The sequence below is a fragment of the Ambystoma mexicanum genome, chromosome 5p, assembly GCF_040938575.1.
Source record: "Ambystoma mexicanum isolate Mex_15411 chromosome 5p, UKY_AmexF1_1, whole genome shotgun sequence".
Classification (NCBI taxonomy): Eukaryota; Metazoa; Chordata; class Amphibia; order Caudata; family Ambystomatidae; genus Ambystoma; species Ambystoma mexicanum.
The window spans coordinates 1173489794-1173504763 of record NC_090930.1 but is presented as its reverse complement, the minus strand read 5'-3'; positions in this window follow the sequence as shown (position 1 = coordinate 1173504763).

The window sequence follows — 14970 nt, the reverse complement described above, 5'->3', positions numbered from 1 at the left end:
ATGGTCTACTGCGGGCATTTCAAGGCTCAGAGGAGAGTCCAGGTCTGAAGTACGAGGGTGATTTCCATATAGGGTGTAAAAGGGGCTTTGTCCAGTTCCAGAGCGCACCGAGTTATTGTATGCATATTCGGCCACCCATAACAAATCCTTCCAATTACCCTCCGATTGGTGCAACATACACCGTAGGTATTGTTCAAGGGTCTGGTTCGTTCTCTCCGTCTAACCATCGGTCTGTGGGTGATGGCTGGTTGAGAGTCTTACGTCGATTTGTGCCAGTTGACAACACCTTTTCCAAAAATGTAAAATAAACTGGCTTCCCCGGGCGGAGACTAATATGGACGGGAATCCATGCAAGCGGATGATATTTTCGAGGAATTCCTTAGCAAGGACAGAAGCTGAAGGTAATTCTTTCAACTGAATAAAATGAGCCATTTTAGAAAATAGATCCACCACAACTAGAATAGTATTGTATCCATTACAAGGGGGCAGGTCCGTGATAAAATCTAGTGACAAGGTGTGCCAAGGCGCTGGTGGAATGTCTAAAGGCTGAAGAAGACCGGCGGGTTTTGTCTTTTGGCCTTTGTTTTGGGTCCAAACCCCACAGGACATCACAAAAGATTTAATATCCTTTCGCCAGGAAGGCCACCAGAATTGTCGTTTAATTTTTTCCTCAGTTTTGGCAATGCCAGGATGTCCTTCCATCAGGGTATCATGATGACGGGAAATAACCAGTTCTTGAAATTCCTTTTCTGGCAGAAATAAGCGTCCTTGGAAGTAAGGTAGGCCATCGTTGACCGAAAAGTAAGACCCCCTTTGGATCCAATCCTGCAAGGCGGTAGAGTCCAGGAGTTGTTTTACTCGTGCTTGAATGTCTTCAAAGGTTTGTAAGGAGGTTACTACCAAAATTCTATGTTCGGGAATGATTGGCACAGGTTCTGAATTAGTGTCAATTTCTCCCATTCCTATTCTAGATAGTGCGTCTGCTTTGCCATTCTTACAGTCGGGATGGTAAGTGATTACGAAATCAAACTCAGCAAAGAACAAAGCCCATCGGAGCTGACGTGATGATTGAGCCTTGGCAGTCTTTAAATATTGTACATTTCGGTGATCAGTGATCACGGTGATGGTGTGCCTGGCGGGCGCCAAGAAGATAATGCCGCCAAGCCTTAAAGGCGGATTTAATGGCTAATAATTCCTTATCGGTAATTGCATAATTTACCTCAGGCGGTGAGAACTTTCTGGACCAAAATGCTACAGGATGCAGTTGGTTGGTTTCAGGGTCTCTCTGAGACAGGACAGCTCCCATGGCTAAACTGGACTCGTCAGTTTTGACTATGTATGGGAGATCGGGACGCGGGTGCTTCAAAATGGGTGCAGAAGTGAATTTAGCTTTCAATTCCTGAAAGGCCTGTTCGGCTTCCTTGGTCCATTCGAAACGTTTATTTTTCCGCAAAAGTGCAGTGATGGGTTGTACTACACGTGAAAATTCCGGAATAAATCTGCGATAAAAATTGGCAAAACCAAGCATGCTTTGGATCCCTTTTACCGAGCTAGGAGATGGCCATTTGAGGATGGCCTCCACTTTCCGTGAGTCCATTCGGACCCCATTAGGTGTCAGGATGAATCCAAGAAACTCCACCTTGGTGGTATGGAAAACACACTTTTCCAGCTTAGCAAACAGTTTGTGCTGGCGCAATTTCTCAAGGACGGCCCGGACATGCTTTCTGTGATCAGATTCCGAAGAGGAGTACACAAGAATGTCATCGATATATACGACAACACAAACATCGATAAGTTCCCGAAGGACATCGTTCATGAAGAATTGGAAGGCAGCCGGCGCGTTGCACAACCCAAAAGGCATCACCTGGTATTCGAATAAACCATATTTTGTACGGAAGGCCGTTTTCCATTTGTCGCCTTCTTTTACTCGCACCAGATGATAAGCCCCCCGGAGATCTAACTTGGTGTATACGCAAGCGTCCTTCACCTGGTCAAGGAGTTCAGGGAACAAAGGCAGAGGGTAACGCTTTTGAACCGTTATCTGGTTAAATACGCGGTAGTCGATACAAGTTCTGAGGTCGCCTTCTTTTTTGGGCACGAAGAACAAAGCCGAGGATGCCGGGGACTTTGACGGGCGAATAAAACCATTGGCTAGGTATTGATCTAAATATTGTCTCAAATGCCGGTTCTCAGGTTCAGTAAGGGCATAAATCCTGCTTACAAGGGGGTTGTGCACCGGGCACCAGATCGATTTGGCAATCGTACGATCTGTGGGGGGGTAACGTGTTGGCCTGTTCCTTTTGGAAGACGTCCTGAAAGTCTTGGTATTCCGGAGGTAGTTGCATGGAGACAGAGGTTACAGATGCTAGACTAATCTTCAGATTTTCAGGGTAGCAGGTTTGTGCACAATCCGGGAAGGTTATTCTCTTTGCTCGCCAATCAATTAGAGGATTATGTGTCTCTAACCAAGGAATTCCAAGAATAACCTGAAACTGTGGGGCCTTGATTACGTCAAACACAACTGCCTCCCGATGGCCGTCCGGACCAATAAGAGTCACCTCAGTAGTGGAATGTGTTACCGGTCCTGAGGCAATTTCAGTTCCATCGACTGTGGTGATGACATCTTTGCTGGTTTTTGGACGCAGAGGGAGGTTAATCCTAGAGACCAATTCACGATCCACATAGTTTCCTATAGCCCCACTATCGATGTATGCCTTTATTGCATGCAACCGCTTAGGCTGTTCTGGATCTACGAGAATCATTGGCACAATGAAATGCGAGGTCTGAGAGTTAGCTTTCAAGCTCGGCAAGCGGACCCCTATGCTTGTCGGGCGGAGTCGTTTCCCGAAACAGAGTCTTCATGGTTTTTATCAGCGGCTCCTACCACCTTCTTGGGTGGTTTTGCCAGGCAATCTCGTAGAAAGTGTCCAGAGTTCCCACAATAAAGACATAATTTTAACTGCCGCCTCCTTTCACGTTCCTTTTGGGTTAAAGGTCCTCTAACCCCTCCAATTTGCATAGGCTTGGAGACATCGGCACCCTTGGGAGTGACGTGGGTCTTGAACAACACCCGGGTTTCAAACTTGGACCGATCTGCTTTTCGGTTTTGGAGCCTGTGATCCAATTGGACCACTAAGTCTACATATTCTGTGCATTCTTGGGGCAGATTTACAACTTGGGCCAAGACATCTTTAAGTTCTCGGCGTAGACCCCGATAGAATAATGTGATTCTTTTATCCTCTGGCCACCCAGTTTCCACGATTAGTCTGTTAAAGGTTGCTATGTAGGAGAGGAGGTCTTGGTTGCCCTGTCGCAGGGATAGAAGTTCATCATCCAGAGCTTGTCCCTGTGAATGTCGAGCAAATAATCTCTCCATGCTTGCTTGAAATCCTTGGAAATCCCGGAGGATTGGATCATCTTGAGTAACCAGTGGTACTGACCAATCGGCAGCATAGCCGCTAAGGTATGACAACACAAAAGCTACCTTGGTCTGGTCATTAGGGAAGGCCCCAGGTCTGCATAGGAAGTGCAAACGACAATGATTCATGAATACGGCAAACCGTTTGGGGTCCCCAGCAAAGCGTTCAGGTGGGGCCAGCGGCATATTTCCAGGTAGAATGATTTGCACAGGGTTACTTGAAGCCACATGAACAGAATTCCCCCCGGAACCAGGTAGAGGGGTTTGCCCAGTTTGACCTTGCAATACCTGCCTAGCCAGGTCATCAGTTCGTTCCTTAGATACGATTATTTCCCTCCTGAGGGCATTAGTCTCTTGACTAGGGGCATGTACTTCGGCCCGTAATTCCCCCAGTAATTGGGCCAACATATCGATCTCAGAAGTTTCCATAGCGCCTGGGTGGGAATTTGTAGGAAGGCTTCGCGTTCTGTAACGCTCACCTGGCTCCCACGGAGGCGCTGACCTGGTCTGGATTGCTGTGACCTCTTCAAGCATGATGCGCAGGATTCGAAACACCGACTGAACTGGACCCCCAAATCTGGCTTGTCTGGCCCGTAGAAAAATCTTTCTGTAGGTGGAGAAAACTGTCTGCAGAGTATTGTGATTGCTTCCCACCTCCCCTTTGCTCTTCTGTGACCACCTCCGAAATCCTGAATCAAGGCTCACCTTAATGTTTGAATGGATGAGCTCTCCATCCTGCTTCTAGTGCAGGGGCACGTATTTGACCAGTTACTTCACTGGTTTCGGAAGGCGAAATGCAGCAAGTATGCAGTTTAAAACGTTCCAGGGTAGAGTCTTCTCTTTGTTTGCTTTTCTTAACCTGCGATCTGTCCTTATTTTCAGGATGCTTCGAGGGATATTGCCGGAGATAAACTCAGGTGAGTTCATGATAAAATGATCCCTTTAAATGTCTTTGAATCCCTCTAGTAATGTCTTTCTTTTTTCCCCTTAGGGGCCGGGGTGCGGTACCAGGCGGTACCAGGCCAAGAAGTGGCGCCGACCCGAAATGAGGAGTGGTTCCGTCAAATATGGCCAGGTAAGTCTTGTGACGGAAAATCAGGCTTTCCTCATTTGTTCCTCCTGCTCACCTTTCGTCTCTTCTTCTCCCCTGCAGGTGCAGAGATATGGCGGAATGACCAGAAGGTCGCGGTGGATAGTGAAGAGCCCACGAGGCAGGTGAGTGATGCGTGGTGCTGCAACAAGTAGCGCGATGCTTTTAAAGAATGTCTATCTTCAGGATCGCTGGCGTGATTAGATTAAGTTCTTGGTTTTCACCTTTTCTCCTCCCTTCCTTCCTTTCAGGTATCCCAAGATCGAGGCGGGCGTGGCTGGAGGCAAGATGCAGGAGCAGGCACAGTGAGCATTCAGCTGCTAGATGCAGAGCAACACAAAGCACGTGTGGCAGTCCGGGCGTGGTTTAAATAGCCTTGGAAGAAGTTCCAGGTAAGTATTCTTCCACGGTCCCCACCCAAGTAAAATAGTTCCTTTGATAAAATAGTCCCTCCTAAGCCTCATTTGGCTTGAGGCTTCATGCAGCATGGTCTGCATCAGGTAAGTGCACCAAACACCCTCTTTTATGAGCCTGGCACCTATGGCGCCAGGACTGATGTCCAACATGAGCCTGGTGCCAAAGGCGCCAGGACAAAGTCCAAAGAGCCCCTATTAGGGGCCGCTGGGCTTTTACCCGAGGGCATGATGCCTGCTCCCGGGGGTGCTGGGCCTGTCCTGGTGCTCCGGTGGTAGGCATCATGACAGCGGGCCGTAAGAAAAGCATAATTCAAGCCTTTAACTGTATTATTCTAACATATTCTACCATCATACGAGACTGGCTGGCAGCTGTGAATTGATTAAATGCCCTGCAGCTTCCTCCCAAGGCTACAGAAAGGGAGCGTGGGCATTCCTCTCTGGGCTACTCATGAGGAGTTTCAGCAAACTCTTCAGTCCCACGACCTTGTCCTTTCATATTCAGACAACAATGTTAACAGTTGAGCAGAGTAAGCAGAATCCGCAAGAATTGCAAGCTGCAAAGTAGTTTTTGGACAGAAAGCAATGAGCAATGGTTAACAAGCAAAATGGCGATTTTGGCTATTTTTAAAATGGCCGCTCATCGGTCAAGCATAGCAGTTTATATTTCTATAATTCGGTGCATAAGACGTTGGCCCACGGCCATCAAGTTACGTCTATCATTCAAATGAAGGGTGTTCATTTTTCCAGATTGACAGGGTGTCAACAATCAAAGCTATACTGAGAGATGAATATTGGTGGCCTGGAAGTGACCTGGGATGTTGAGGGGATGGTGGGGAGGTGTATGGAATGCAACGTTTTGGGCAAGAATCCTTTGGCGCAGCTGCAACCAAATGTGAAAGTTGACACACCGGAGAAGGTGTTGAGTGATATAGCACTGGATATTTTGGACCCTGAAGACACAGGAAATGGTTGAGGAAAATTCATTGTTGTACTGGTCGACTTGATATCATGGTGGACAGAGTTCCAAGTTGTGAGAGATATCTCATCCCATGTGATAGTTGAGTTTTTGCAGAGTGTGTTTGAGAGGGACGGCCTACCGGATTCTGTTCTGACCGATAATGGGAGGCAATTTGTTGGACAGAGTTTTCAGGAGTATCTTAAGTGTTGTGGGGTGAAGCACAACAAGACTACGCTGTGTCAACCCCAAACCAACGGAAAGGTGGAAAGGGTAAATCGTTGTTTAATGGAGGCTGTTCGGATTGCTGGAGCTTGTTGGAGGGATAAGAAAGTGGCTGTGAGGAATAGGTTGTATGTCTTACGATTGGCTTCACATGCTTCTTCGGGAGTAAGTGCTTTTGAACTAATCAGGAGTAGGAAACCCAGCACCAGAGTTTCATTGGCCTGGCTGGGTAGGGCACGAGAGTCAGACTATGTTGTGGAGGAGTTGAGAATGAAAATGGATGACAAGAAGAGTGAGTGGGTGAGGAAGACTTCTGAGAAATCTGGGAGGAGAAGATTGGAAGTTGCTGTGGGAGATTGGGTGCGTGTCAAGAAAGGGGGTGTGAAAAGGAAAGGGGATATGTTGTATTCTGTCCAGGAGGTTCTTAAAGGAGTGGTGAGGGTCTGAGGGGGCAGGCGTGAAATCTAGCAATATTAGCCCCGATCAAAAGAAAGATAAATTAATTAATTGTTGGGATCACCCTCTCAGGTGTATTATGCTGTTCTGAAAACATCCAAGTTGTTTTCAGTGTATATAGTTCAAGTTGTTGTGTTGAGTTTAATATATTATTGCTGTTGTAATGCATCAAGGGAGGGAGATGTGTTGTAATGTATGTACATGTGGAATGTGGGAAAGGTTTCTAGTATGCGATCAGGGCAAGCCCTGAGAGAATGTTATTCTTAGAACCAGATGGTTGGAGATTGAGGTGTGGCTGGATGCATTGGGGGTCTGTTCCAATAGTACTTAAAGACAAGTGAAGTCTTTTATCTACTCACACAGCATGCGGTTCCTCTTTCACTTCAAGAACCTTATGTGATGAAATGGTGCAGACTCATCCCTTCTGCTGCACTCAAGTTTTCTTGATGGGAAGCCAGTGGAGGGCTCTCCTCATTTCAGAGATGTGGTCATGTTTACCCAGGTCAGTGGCATTGTTTTGAACCACTTGCAGCTTATAAAAGTTTTTTCTGAGGTTTCACACATTAGAGAGTTACAATAGTCTAATTTGAATCCAATACGTGCTTGTGCAAAGTTTGTTCTGTTTTAAGATGAAAGGAAGTGTTTGCTGGCCTTGATCAACTTTGTGGCATAGGCAGAAGTCGATGCAATGTGGTTCACCTGCCTAGACATGTTGAGAGTGGCATCAAGATAGACCCTCAAAATGATTGCAGAGGAAATTTCAAGGATGTGTCCTGTGGACTTTGTGTGTGTGTGAGGAGTGATCCCCAGGAGCTGAGACGCAGCAGGTCCTGTGACCCTGATTGGCTGCTGGCCTGAATTGGACCACATATGTCCGTCCACCAGTCAAATTATAGCTGGTGGTGATCCAGAAGGGAAAATATTCCTTTATTTGAAACGGATGACCCAACACCATTCACACCAGCATGTAACTCCTCAAGGCCATAGCAGAATACAAGGACCCTGCTTGCCCATTCTCCTCAGGCCCTCCCACCCCTAGCACTAACACAGTTTAGAACAGTGAATGCACCATGGAAACAGCACTTTGAAGGCATGCCAATGTCACTAGTGGAAAATGGCATGCCACATTACGTTACACTACATTGTCGTGTCCATCGTCCTTACAAACATACATCCTCTTCACATGTCATTCCCATTCAGCTCCACGGTACTGACTCTGTGGACTTACCTGCAGCTTGGATCTGGGCCTGCAGTTCGAGGGCATGGATTCACCCTCTTTAGGATCCGGATATGTAGTGGTGATATGCGATGGCGACTGCCAGAGTGCACCTCTGTGGTGGGTCCTGCTTCAATGTCTGCCCTTGCCTTCTTCTGGCTCCGGATCTGCATGTCATCCCAGCGCTTCTTGATGTTCTCTGGGGTATGGACTGCCATCCCCTCAAAAGCAACGGCCAGATCCTCTGACGTGCAAGGGCACCAAATGCTTCTCCGGATGGAAGAGGGAGTCGTAATGTAATAGCACCAGGTCCCCAAGGATGCCAATTTATGCACCAGAGAAGTTTTCAGTCCTCATCCTCGCAACCTTGGAAGTGCTCGTAGAGGTGGCGACATGGTGCAGCTGATGCCGGCGGACAGGAACAGGGTCTGAATTGCACATGTAGCAGAGATGGAAGTGTACAATCCATCATTGGTACACCGTACCACTAGTTTGTTTGCTCTCTAAAGAGCGTACCTTTTGTTTAAAGGCTCAGGAAAGCTTCCGGGAAGTTTTTCTTCATCCCAAACCAAATATTGATTCACAATGAGGCACTATCAATGTCAACCATCACACTCAGGCACGGACACACACACACACACACACACAGTCAGGCAGTCCATGGCTCTGCAGCCTTACCACCTTAAAAACCTTGCAAACACTAATCAATCATCTGCAATAGAGGCTTTCATATGCATGATGGAACAATTCCCAGTGAATAACTACGCAAAGCACCAGTAACCATACTACTTGAACATTGCAAAACATAGGACAGCACCAACTTGCCATGCACGGTGCCTCACACAACATCTCCCCTCCCCCATCTGTCCAGCCGTCTGACTCCCACCTTCTTGGATGCATCCAGACAAACACTAGTTTCTCTTTTCCACTTCCCCCACTAACCTGTACTGTGGAGCAACAATGATATGTTGGTGTCCCAATGAGGTAGTGGCAGTGGGCCCAGGATGGCATACAGCGTGAGGGCAAGCAGAGGTGGATTGGAAGCAGAAGGTAGGAAGCAAGCAGAGGAATGTGGAAGGTCGAAGTAGGGTCAGCATGAACTCCAGAACGTGGAGAGGGCAGGAGCCTTTCCCAACATCAGCTGCCTGTTCAACCCAAGCCGCGACCCTCGCCCTTTGTTGCAGGAGCAGCGAGGCCACATCCTGCTTCCCTATCACCATCCGTAATTAAGGTGAGCACTTTTGTGCATTTCTGCACACCGCCTGGCTCTGAGATCCAAAGAGGTGGATTAGGTACATGCTGCATCCTTTGATACATATTTTAAATTGGTACCTTGCCTAAAATCGCCGCCCGCTACCCAACGTTGTTTGTATTCTGTTACTAGGCAACACAAGACACTCATACAGAACGTACATCAGCTGGCAGGGGGAATCTGGCCTGACACAGAAAAGGCCAGTAGGATAAGGCCCTGTTTGCTCCTGTTCGCGAACTAGAGCATGCTGCACTGCAACTCCGCCTCATTGTCTCACAGGTAATTTACTATCTATACGCATAGCCACCCAAGGTTACTATCACCTTCAAGGCACCACGGCTACCACTACAACAAGTGTCGTGCTGCAGCAGCCTTTTACAGCACCTCTCTGATGCGTTGTGTGCTTCCTCTCTGGACCCTCACCCACACCAGCCGTAGCATATTACGCCTCGTCCACTGCACTAGCTCAAACATACTGGTGTATTGCATAAGTCCACCTGTTTCCTGAACATTGACTACTGCATCTAATTCACTGGATCGTGAACTCCGCATTCTGACCATTGTGCACTGAATACTGTATTATTACCTTTGTGCCCTCAATACTGAATTCGGCTTTCTGTGGCCTATTTCTAGAATTGTACATCCATTGTGCCTTGCATACTGCTCCTAGCCCACTCGTATTTTGAGTGCTGCACTTTTGCACATTGTTTGCCTGACTACTGCTTTGTCCACCTTCGCCCCAATTACTGATTACCCCACCTGTACTGTGATTACTTTTTTGTGCCCACCTGGGTATTGGATTCGGCATTCGGCCCACCATGCTGTGTATATTGCACATTGTGCACTGAATACTGCATTATTACACGTGTGCCTTTAATACTAAATTTGGCATTCTGCCGACTTTTGTTTAGAACTGTGCACTCTGCCCATTGTGCCTAGAAGACTGCTTAGTCCATTTACGCCCCTAAAACTGCACCCAGCACGCTCACGCCCTGAGTACTGTACTCTGGTCACGTGTGTCCCATCACTGATTACTGAATCTACACCTATTGTGCCTTAATCTTTGCTCCCTGCCCTCCGAGCACTGATGATTGCATCTTGCTCCCCCATTTGCGCACATCTTATGGACCAATGCATCTAATTGCTCCTCACCCACCTCCTCCCATGTCTACACCTCTAAACATTCTTCTCACACCACTCCCACTCACTGCTTTAATACTCTCAATAGCCACAGATCCTGCACACGATACTAACACTTCAATCTTGTTCCACACACACCCCTCCGCTACATACCCACACCAGCTCATCTGGCCAAACATCACCATCACTATGAACCATTCCTCCACCCCTCAAAGCTCCCTACACCATGCAACAATTAGAAACTCAAGGCTCAGAGCACGTACTCAGCCCTCGCCTCACCACAGCCCCCCCAACCTGCTGACTATGAGAAACTTCAAGCTGGGCTCTAGCACCAAACCCACATACACTCCTTCTTACATCTCTTCTGCCAAATACAACCCCTGCAAGCAAACACCAGCACACCACATTTCTCCTCAGCACCCTCGCACACAACCCACCAATGCCCCTGAACCCTCCATCACCTTTCTTGCCACATCCTCAGTAAACCCCACCAGCGCCCATTCGTCCCACCCCACAAAGACTAGCCCCACCCATACCCTCAAATGCACCCTCATCAACGCTCAATCTCTCCCTGCTCGCGCCCACAAGATCAATGACCTCATTACCACTCTTGATCTGGACCTACTCGTCATTATGGAAACTTGGCTTAACGAGGCCTTTGGTCCAGCTATCTCCCTTGCTCTGCCACAGGTCTACTCAATCCTCTGCCAGGATAGAAAGCTCACAAACGGTGGTGGTGTTGCTCTCATAACCAGGGATAAGATCTCTGTCAGGATGTGCAATCACACCTGGGAAGGCAACAACGACGTTCTCTGTGCCAAACCTTCCCTATCTCCGAACTGATCTATAAATCTACATGTTATATACAGGCCCACAGTCACAGCCCTCGACTTTCAAGGGCACCTCATTCATGTCTAGGTAACAACCTGAAAAATTCTACCAAAACTATCCTACTTGGTGACCTCAACCTCAGTCTCACTGACCCTAAGGATAAAGCAGCCTCAGCCCTCACCAGGGAAGTTAAAGACCTTGGGTTCCCACAAAAAGTCACCCATCCCACGGACTCTAAAGGCTGCACCCTTGACTGGATAGCAGACCACACTGCTCCTCCACCATAATCTCCAACTTGGCATACCTCTGGACAGATCATAACTGCATCCAATTCAACTCCCTACCCAACCCACCAACAAACCTCTCTCCTACGCCCCCAAGACCATGGCCAGAAGCTCCAACAAACATACAGCCAACAACCTTTGTCCACTCCTAGATGTCAAGGAACTGAAACCCCCCTTTGCTGATGACCCCAACGCCCTTGCACGCATCTTCGCCCTTACCCTGTCCAGAGCCTTTAAAATCATAGCTCTGATTGAAGCCAAAAAAGAAAAAAAAGTCCATCAACACCAATTCTTGGTTCACGGGTGACCTACTAGTCCTCCGCTCAAACAATCGCACTGCTCTTACCAACTGGCAATCCAACCCCTGCGAGTCAACCAAGGAAGAATTGAAAAAAATCTCATCACAAAACAAAAAAGCTATCTTCCATGCTAAATCCATTGCCATCCTAATCTCCAAGGCCAACTCCAAGTCCAAGGACCTGTTCTCCATCTTTAAGGCTCTAATCACCCCGCCCACTAGCCCCGATGAAATAATCAGAGATGAAGTTTTGTGTGCCAGTATACAGGCTGTGCTCCTAAACAAAATCTCCCTCCTCCAAGACAAAATACAAACACAATGTAACTCACTACCCAAGCCCGACCCTCCTGCCACTCCAACCACAAATTCCCTGAATCCTCCCACCCTCTTTTCCTTCACAGACGTCTCAGAGTCTGAAGTTTCAATGCTCCTTAAACAGCTCAAACCATCCACATGCAAAGGAGACATATGTCCACCCAAAAGGATTAAAGATAGAGTTGACTCCCTGACACCCATCATCACTGCATTCATTAAGGGCTCATTTTCCTCAGGTATCTTTGCATCCAGTCTAAAAGAAGCCTGGTTCTGCGCCCTTCTTAAAAAGCCATCCCTTGACACACACCGTCTCCCCCAACAACTACTGCCCCATCACTACTGTCCCCTTCCTGATCAAGATCCTGGATAAAGCAGCCCACATTCAGATTCAGCACTTCCTTGAAACTAACCCATCCTAGGCAAAAGACAATCAGGTTTCTGAAAAGGCCTTGGCACCGAAACTGCCCTTCTGGACTTAAAAAAACGAAAAAGCAAGATAATGGACAAAGGTAAATGAGCACTCCTACTGCTGCTGGACCTGTCCATCACATTCAACCTTGTAGATCATAAAATACTACCCGCCCACCTCACCAATGCAGCCCACTTCTCCATGCAGGCCTCTTCATGGATAACCTCCTTCTTAGAAGGTAGAGCCGTGAATGTATTCTCAGACTTTTCTAACGCAGCTCCCACCACCATCAACTGTGTTCCCCAGGGCTCGTGCACCACACTTACTCTCTACAAAATGTTTACTAAGCCTCTTTTTGACAAACTGGATTCCCTTGGCATAGCCTACACCAACTATGCTGATGATATCCAAGTTCTCCTCCCCCTCACAGCCTCCTATGACCATGACTCTGCAACCCTTCTCCAATATACTCCACCATCCAAGCTTGGATGGCTGCCAATGGACTATACCTTAATGGAGATAAAACAGAGATCATTCTCATAGGTACCTAAGAAATACTGAACAAACTCAACCATAAATATGACAACTTCATAGTTGAAAATACCACCATCACCGTCTCCCCCTCAGTCAACACTCTATGGATTTATCTTGATTCCACTTTGTCCATAAACAGACAGGTCAGTGCCATCGCCTCTGCCGCTGCCCACACCACCAAACTTATCAACCCAACAAACCTCTCCTCTCCAACCAAAACTGCCTCTCTATCGCCCGAGCCACCATTGGTGCCAAGTTAGATTATTGTAACGTCCTCCTTGCAGGCACCTCAGCCAAAAACCTAACCCGGCTCCAAACTGTACAAAACAACATGCTGCAAGCAGCACTCAACATCCCAAAAAGAGATCACATCACACAGGCCAGACAAGATGCACACTGGCTCCCGGTTAAGTATAGATTTACATTCAAGACCCTTACCTTGACCCATAAAAGCCTTAGCCTCTCTGCCCCATCATACCTATCGGAAACCATCTGCATATACCTCCACATGCCCCAGAAGAACACACCACACCAATCAACTGCAAACCCCACCCATCAAAAAGGCTAAAGCAGGGGGCATAAGCTTTCCTCACATAGCTCCCAAACGATGGAACGCCTGCCCCAACGCTCTCCAGGCAGAACCCTCTCTCACTTCCTTCCGCAAAGGCCTCAAAACTACACTATTCAATTGACACTCCCACTGCTGCCTGCTGATCTCTGTTCCCTTTATACCTTACCGTAACTAAGTATGTATAGCCTAACAGACAGTCTTGCAATGTATGCCTGCTCTTTGCTTGTTCTCGTTATCAGTTATGCTCCCTGTAACCAGATTTGTTCAACTGTAACAGTGTCACGATGCCTACGGGCTGCTGGGCGCTATATACATGTTAATAAATAAAATAAACAAAGGAAATGTAGCAGCATCAGCTGGGAAATCAAGCAAGGTCTGTATCACGTGAGATACGGGTGTCACAATGAGCAAACTGCACCTGCACTGCTTACTATGAATAGGGGACGTATGCACAGAATTAATCTGCACTGCATAATCCTAACGGACGAAGGACGTGGAGCATATTGGAATTTGACGAGACTGGCGGAACTTGAGTTTACGATGCGCAAGTGCAAATATGCATGAATTGCAAACAATCTTCTGCATCATCCACATCATGAATGGGAGGGGAACTGTCTCCACTGGGAGACCAAGGAAGACGAGGGGAACACCAGCCAAACAAGCCAGGAAGGCAGCACCACCACCACATGATGGGGATGCACCACTACCACAGATGGGCAGCAGCTCTGTAAGTGAAGGGGCCACAGGAACTCCAATGACCCAGGAACAGCCACAGGTTCCTGAGAAGGGACAACACAGGGAAAAGAAATTCACTGAAGAGGAGTTGAAAATACTCACTGACTATGTGGATGGACACCAATCAGAGCTATACACATGTGCTGGCAGTACCTACTACAGTCCCAGTGGAAGTGGAAGCGGCAGGAGGTCACCAATTTGATTAATGTCTGTGGGGTGGAGAACAGCGCAGTAGGAGAAGTACATATGAGGATGGATGACCTCACCAGGCATACCAAAGAAAAGCTTTGTGCCAATCTTCCTTCTGCCCAGGCTACTGGGAGTGGGTCACCACGTGTTGAGGAGCTCACTCCTTTTCAAGATGTTGCTTCTGTTCTCATCCAAGTGAGCAGGTTTTGGCATGCTTTGACACATATGGTCCTACATGAGGTGAGTGACATGTGAATTTTACATGTGATCATGGCGCCACTGTGCATGCTAATGGATGAGTATATTGATGTTGTCACTTCCAGGCATATCCATTAAAGCTGCAGATACATGTGAACTCAGTTCACATGATATGCAGTGTGGTTGCTGGAAGCGTAATTGACATTTAAATGCACCTTATAGGTGTATTTGTGAATGGCATTGGCACTTGTCACAGCAAACAGTGTCAGTGCCATGCCTGTGTAAGTCTACACTCAAGGTTGGGGGCACTTACATGGCTCCACAATCAGCAATGGGTCATTCATGTGTGAAACATTCACTGCTCCGGTCAGACAGTGATCTAGGAAGGGGTGCAAAGCCAGTGAAATGTACAGTGGGTGACATCCACTGCAGCTCTTA